At 43.6% G+C, this 6,893-nt stretch overlaps 1 protein-coding gene across 2 annotated transcripts in view; it reads right to left on the reverse strand.

The window, feature by feature from the left end:
- The window catches only part of LOC118686043 (bifunctional heparan sulfate N-deacetylase/N-sulfotransferase 3), a 52,489-nt gene extending 46,279 nt beyond the window's left edge, over positions 1–6,210 (reverse strand). The window contains exon 1 of one of the 2 annotated variants that reach the window (XM_036381980.2): positions 6,065–6,210. The gene's annotated coding sequence lies outside the window, so the exon portion shown is untranslated. Of the gene's footprint in view, positions 1–5,438; positions 5,460–6,064 lie in introns of those variants that run through there. The other variant, XM_036381981.2, reaches the window with a different exon arrangement.
- Between the last annotated feature and the right edge of the window lie 683 nt (positions 6,211–6,893).

The raw sequence follows: 6,893 nt of genomic DNA on the forward strand, positions 1-6,893 counted from the left end.
CATAAAAGTATTTACAGTGTTTTAGAAATTCTTTTTACCTAAAGATAAAAGTTAACTCCAAGTCGGCAATCGCTAACAACCGAAGTATTGAAGAAAATTTATAACCTGTAAAAAGCTGGGGCAACATGATTAAACAAATTCTATCTTGTATTAGTTTTTCAAAGAACCAAGAACACGCACATCTTAACTGTTGTACAAACAGATACTGATACACTCTATCTATATCTATTAGAGCAATTTTTTTAAGCAAAACTTGCTTCCTGCAACATTAGAGGAGAACAAAACATTTTTCTGGACTGTGGAGTTTTGCAAACTGTTAGAAGCATTTCTTTGCATTGAAAAACCCATAGAACAATCAAGCTCCTAAATTTGAGAAGAGAAAGCAATAAATCAAAAGTTAAACCTAACATGCAGATCACTTAAGGATATACTTATGTTCTATCTTGTACTTAAGGAAAGAGTAATTTTTCAAGCCAGCAGTACAACTCCCTAGTAAAACAACTGACTGGTATGACAAGCACAAAATAATGATCATAAGTCATAAACAAAGGTTCAAAGCAGATTTTGAAAAATATTAAGTGTGTCAAGATGTAGAACATGCCACTGTAACTTGAGTGTAGTTTGCACCCAGGCCCATTTGGAAATGGGATTAGGATAAGGTGTGGCATTAACATGGTCATTTCCCAACTGAGAGGTTAATCCTTCCATTCCTGGTTGGGGTTTTTTTTTTTATCCTACACGGTAAGCAAATTGGTCTTTCACTCCAGATTTTCAAAAGAGCTAAAAAAAAGTTACATACTTAACAGTACCTATGTAATGCCCAGAAATTGAATTAAACCCTGAAGACAGATCATCTTAGTGCCACGATGAGCACAAAGTAGTAATAAATGAGAAAAATCAGATGAGGGGAAAAAGAAACTCCAACTCATTCTATTCATCAAAACTGCAAAATTCAGCATGAACAGCAAGGGTACATGAGCTGTCTCATTCATAGTTAAGATTGAGAGCAAGATTCCTTCTGTCTGGATAGATTCTGCTTTGGATAGACTTTGGTCTCCTCATGTTCTACTCACAGCTAAGTGTTTATCAACCCCTCCTCTTCTGGGAAGCCTTAAACTCAGCCTTGAATGTTACCTGCAGCTGCACAAAGTCCTGCTGAAAGCTTTTGGGCAGGAGACCTGCCTTTCGCCCAGGCTCACTAACTAGTGTTAGACTAAGATAACATAACCCCAGCTTCCTGGGTTTTATCTGAAACAAACCTGAAGAATGCATAAAGACCAAACAACAATATGGAAGCACCTTTAGAAGAACTCAACATTCTTAATAACTGAAATGTCCAATCCTTGCCACCCTAGCTACAAGAATATCAGTCTGGATGGCATAACAGAGCTATTGAACATGGTAACAAGTCAGGTGATAAAGAGAAGTTCTATGCTGAATGAGTTAACACCAGAGAGAGGTTTCCAGACAGACAATTTTTCATTACACACACGAAGGGTTCTCTTCATTTTGCATTTCCAATTCAGCTGCCTGAATGCCAAGAGACACATAATTTTAGTGCCTAAATTTAACACTGACTGCATTCTGTAGAAAAGCTGTACACATGCCTATTTCTCTTTGATAGCCACAGATCTGGCTGGTCTATATACAGAAAAAATGAGAATTGACACTGACCTAAGCTCATAGCAAGGAAGGGCTGATGAGACAGAGCTGTTTGAACAGGATATTTCACAAGGGTTGCAACCCGAGAAACATTTGCAGCAAGGACACGGTTCCGAATGCCATTCCTTAGAGAGGAAAATCTGGAACCAGCCCAGACACCCGTGTTTTCTTCAAGAAAAGCCCTGTCATTGTATCCTCGGCTCCTAATTGCAGGTGCCCCCTGGGGCTACAGAGTGCAGCTGTAAGGAAGAGTGGCTGGAACTGCCAAGACAGATGTGAGGTTCGACTGTGAGGAATGAGGAATTCTGAGGCAGCAGGACGCAGCCAGACTTGGCACACTCCCTGCTGAAGGCAGGCAGGAAGTGGGATGGAACAGAGCAAGGCACAAGGTTTAAATGCACACTCTCTTGTATCAGCTTGAGGCTTAGGTAATTTTCACTTGCTTAAGGACTGGTTTGCATGGCAGGAGTTCCAAAGAACATAGAAAGAAGAACACAAAAATGTCAAAGAGAACGTGCATTTTACAATATCAACAGTCTCAAAGCCTTGACAAGGTACAGTTGCTTTCCTCGAGGGACAGCAGCATCTTCCTTTGAGCAGTAGTCCTTGCTGGATACTCTAGTGCTGTATTACAGCAGCATGCTACAACAACTCACAATGCACCCCCTTGACAGTGACACCCTTGGGATGCACTGCACCACACCCTGTGGGACCTGTGGAGATCATGACCGTGACCTTTATCACATCTCTACAAGTGGATTCAGCCAAGGTGCTCCCTGCTTGCTATCACTTCCTACAGTACAACCAGACAAAAAGTGTAATTCTCAATGTACCCACAGTGAGTAAGCTGGGAGAAGCAGCATTTCAGAAGAGGAGAGTGCTTGAGGAGTCTTACTTTCGTGACCAACGAACGCAATGTTTACCAAAGAAAGGAGAAGTCATGATAACATCAACATCAATAAAAAATATCCAAGTAAAAGAAAAAGGCTTAAATTAAAAAAAAAACCAGAGTCTAGAAAGTCTTCACAAGAGTTCAAGCTTGTTAGTATTGTTTCAGTGAAAAAACAGGCAAAACACCCATAGATAGAGCTGACTGCATCAGCAGTCTCAGCTCTTTTTGATTTCTACAGTCACGTGGAATTCAGTGGCAGAGGAATATGGGCCCACCTGTACCTAAAATCACTTGAAATCACCTGAAAACAGGAATCAGATATTAATGAATCCAAAGTTCTGTAATGCTGATGTTGCAATAAATTTTACCTATAAAATAACTTGTATGGTATTTTTCCATGGTTTGAAGCAATAAAATTCGCCTGTTTGTTTTTCTATCTAGAACTTTATTGCTTTAGAAGAACCTGCATTTGATCTTCTCTTTTGCATTTTCTGCCACTGGGTTAAAATTCAGACCAGGACCTTTTACCTCTACTGCTCAAAGCAGGAGGTATCAAAATGCTCTCTTAAGGTGAAAATTAGCATCTTTGAATATTCAGAATTTGGTTTTTAACTTACAGACTCACGATGGAGAAGATCTTGCTGAGAGAAAGCTGAGTCATGGAAGCAAGTTTTGCATTTTGTTATGAACACAGACAGCAAGGCTCAATGTTCCTGTCATCTACTGCAGAAGTGGTTTCTGCAGCCCAGAACCTGCTCATGTGAAAATCTTGCTGGTACAGGAAAGAAATATCACCTTATTAAGCAGAGGATTTACAATTTTGAACATACTGCTGGGCAGTCACAATTACAGGCATCTGCAGGCAACCAGCATGAAATAGATGCATTTGAATAGAGATCTTCAATTTGGATTGGTTTGGGGGGTTTATAACTTGTTCTGCTTGTTCTGTTTCAGGTTTTTAAATTCACTAACAAAGTAGCACTGATGACAGAACAAACAGTGCGAGGAACCCCAAAGACCCAAAGGACACCATAAGTGAGTTCCTACCACTTGCAGCTTTCTTTAGTCTGTTGTTTCACTGCTAAGCACAAATGACCAAATTCTTGGCTTCTGTAAATCATTTCCCCTGATAACCCTCATGGAAACTCTTCCACAAGACAATAAAGGCTGGGAATGCAGCCTACTAAATTCTTCACAGGGGTTCTCAATCCAGAAACTGCACAGAATCTTAAAATCTGTCTGGTAAAGTTGAATCATGAGTATCAACACCACTTTTAAAATGACAAGAAACTTTCTTCTGCTGTCCTAATATCAAGATTAAAGCAATGGGCTCAACTAAAATATCCATAAATAAGTGAGAAATTGTTCTCAATTTATCAGATCAAATTTATCAAAGCCCAGTAAGAAAACTCTGGTTTAGTCTTACCTCAGGCCTGTGCTAGGGCAACTGTTTACTGCAACCCTTCATTAGAAACAATAAAGTTGGGACATACTTAAAGGTAAAAAACATACTCTTAAAGGGTAACAGAAACCCTTTTCATCAAGAACTACTAAAAAGTTCTGGACTGGGTAGTCATCAATATTATTGAGGTATACTACATTTATCTGGGGACATATTTTTAATAACTTTCTTCTCATAATCCCCATCACCATATTCCCATTCTGTTCTTTACCAGCCTGGACACTACCACAGTGCTGGTGACATGCTGGGGATGTATTACATGAAGGATGAGGTTTTTATGCTTTAAATGAAGAGCAGAAAAAAAGGAGGCATATTGTTTAGCATATTACTACAGACATTTAAATCTCTACTGATTAGAATGCTGCTTAACTGCTTTGAACATAAAGGTCTGCTCTGGCTACTCACTATGAAATACAACTTCACAGGAAGCATTCTGAAGTCATTTTAGCGTTACTAAATTGGAAATCTTTGGATATACAAAAGATACTGTAGGAAGCAGCAAAGCACAACCAAACCTGGGGTGAACAGCAGGGCTCAGATTTTTAAATCAGTTACGAAAACACCAAAGTAACCTCTGAGTACCCCTACTTACAACATTACTCTACTGACTAAAATATTCAAGCATTAACAGCTCAAAAGAATAAATCCAGGCTGAGAACGAGACCTTACAACTGCATATTAAAAAGACATTTTCAACTTGTAAAAAGGCGATATGAGACATGAGCTGTCACGGGAAGCCTTTGAGACCCTTTAGTATCACGTAACAAACCCTGGAATGTGTGATTACTGAAAGGTTTACATTCTCTCACAGCTGTTAGAAAAAAAGGGAATGGTTCAGACAGCACAGCAATTCTGATGGATAGAAACTCTTTTTCAAGTCCTTCAGGTAAGCAGTTTGTAGTTTCTACTGTACCTGTGGTATCCTAAGCTCCATGCTGCACTGCTTAATGCAGTACTAGAGACCCTTATGGGATAGGGATTCAAGCATTATAGTTTGTCAAGGAAAAATATTTATGAAGATTAAATATACAACGTTTAAAAATAGTTTAAAAGAAGGTTGTAAAGACTTCAACAGAACACAAAAGTGTAGTTTAGTCTTCAAATTACTCTTTACCTTCATACAACACTTTGTACAGAAATATCTTTAAGCTCTTGACATCGCACAATTTTTCTGAGATAAACCCTGTTATTTTTCAGCAATTGCAAAAACATCACTATCTAAAGAGTAAATGATTTGCTCAAGGTCTCTGAGATAAATGTCCAGCACACTGTCTGGTCCATGCCCATACCATTACTTGCCCTCTCTTTGCTGCCACAACCGCCAAGTGTAAAGAGTTAATAAGGCAGAGCTCAGAACCATTTATTCCAAGACACCCGACTGGAGATGCTGACAGTGAGAGAAACCCTCTTTCTTTCACTTACCATTCTATTAGGAAGAGAAAACCCCACCGCACCAAAACCTGAAGCAATTATCCAGCATATCAGGCATCGAATTGAATAATATACAAGTTTTCTGCCATTTCCCGAGGGTTGCACATGACAGCTGAACCGAGCAGCAGCACACATCAATTTTTGACAGGATTTGGGGAATCCAAGCAGCTATAACCATCTGAAGTTATGAATAATTACTGCACTAGGCTGACTAATTTTGTGCCCCAACAGAGCCATAACCAATTCCCGCAAACGCTAGAGGGCAACAGCATCCCGCTGAACAGCTCCGGGAGGAGAGCGAACGGGAAAAGCCCAGCCACTGAAGGGCTGCTGCGGGGACCGCGCCAGGCAGATGCTCAGTGCGCCGGGAAACAAGAAAAACAAACCCAAACACCAAGAAACCCCGAGAAATGCCACAGAACAACCCCGCAAACGCAGCCTCCGCAGCGGGAGCCCCAGTGCCGGGCAGCCGCCCCGTCCCGCCGCGCTCCCGGCCCGGGCGGTGCCCGCATTGGAGCGGGAGCCTGCGGGCGGCTCGGGCACAACTTTGCCGGGGGCGCGGAGCTGAGCGGCTTCGCCGCGCCGGGCCCGCGGGCACCGCCCGCCCCGCTCGTTACCTCCGGGCGCGCTCCGCCGGCATGTCCCCGCGAGGTGCCTCAGATCCTGCCGCCGTCTGTGCCCTCCGCACAGCCTGCTCCGGGAGAGGCGCCGGGGCGCGGAGCCTCCCGGGGCGCGGAGGTACGGCGGGGCTGCCGCCGGGGGTGCAGCACCGCCCGGCAGCCTCGCCGCGCCCTCCCGGAGGAGGAGCCGCGGTCGCCGGCGAGGGGCGGGCGGGGGCTCCGCCGCGCCGCCTCCCACATCGCCCGCCCTCCTCCGAGGCTCGGCCGGGCCGGGGGCGGCTGCGGCCCCGGGCCCTCAGGCTGTTCCCGCCCTCAGCGGCCCGCGGGGCCCGCCCCTCACGGCACCTGCGGCACCTCCCTCCCACACGGGGGCCGCCGCCGCCTCACTTGTGGGATTCTTAGTCCCTGTCTTAAATAAAGTATGATTTAAAAAAAAAAAAAAATTTAAAAATTTTTTTCGCTCCTCCAATTTAGGAAGCCCCTGCTGCAGTCGCGCTGAGGCGAAGTTTAACTCACACCCTCCCGCCAAATCTCTCGCTGTCGGTGCAGCTTTAGGTACGGCCGATTTCTGAGCCGGTCTAAAGGTAGCACACAAGGGTGGAAATTCCGTGAGGTCAATTACATTTTGTCAAGACAATGTAGGGTTAAAATCTTGAGAGAATGCCAGGTAATGTGTTTGCAGCCTCGCTGCTTTTCTTAATTGAATTTTCTAACCCTATGTTAAACACCGTTAGTCCCACTGTATTTTTCACTGACACCCTGCATCCCTCGCTCTGGAGATGGAGCTGCTCCATTACTGTAGGTGAAGGAGTTAACGATTCCCTGT

This window comes from Molothrus ater, chromosome 4 (genome assembly GCF_012460135.2).
Source record: "Molothrus ater isolate BHLD 08-10-18 breed brown headed cowbird chromosome 4, BPBGC_Mater_1.1, whole genome shotgun sequence".
Taxonomy (NCBI): Eukaryota; Metazoa; Chordata; class Aves; order Passeriformes; family Icteridae; genus Molothrus; species Molothrus ater.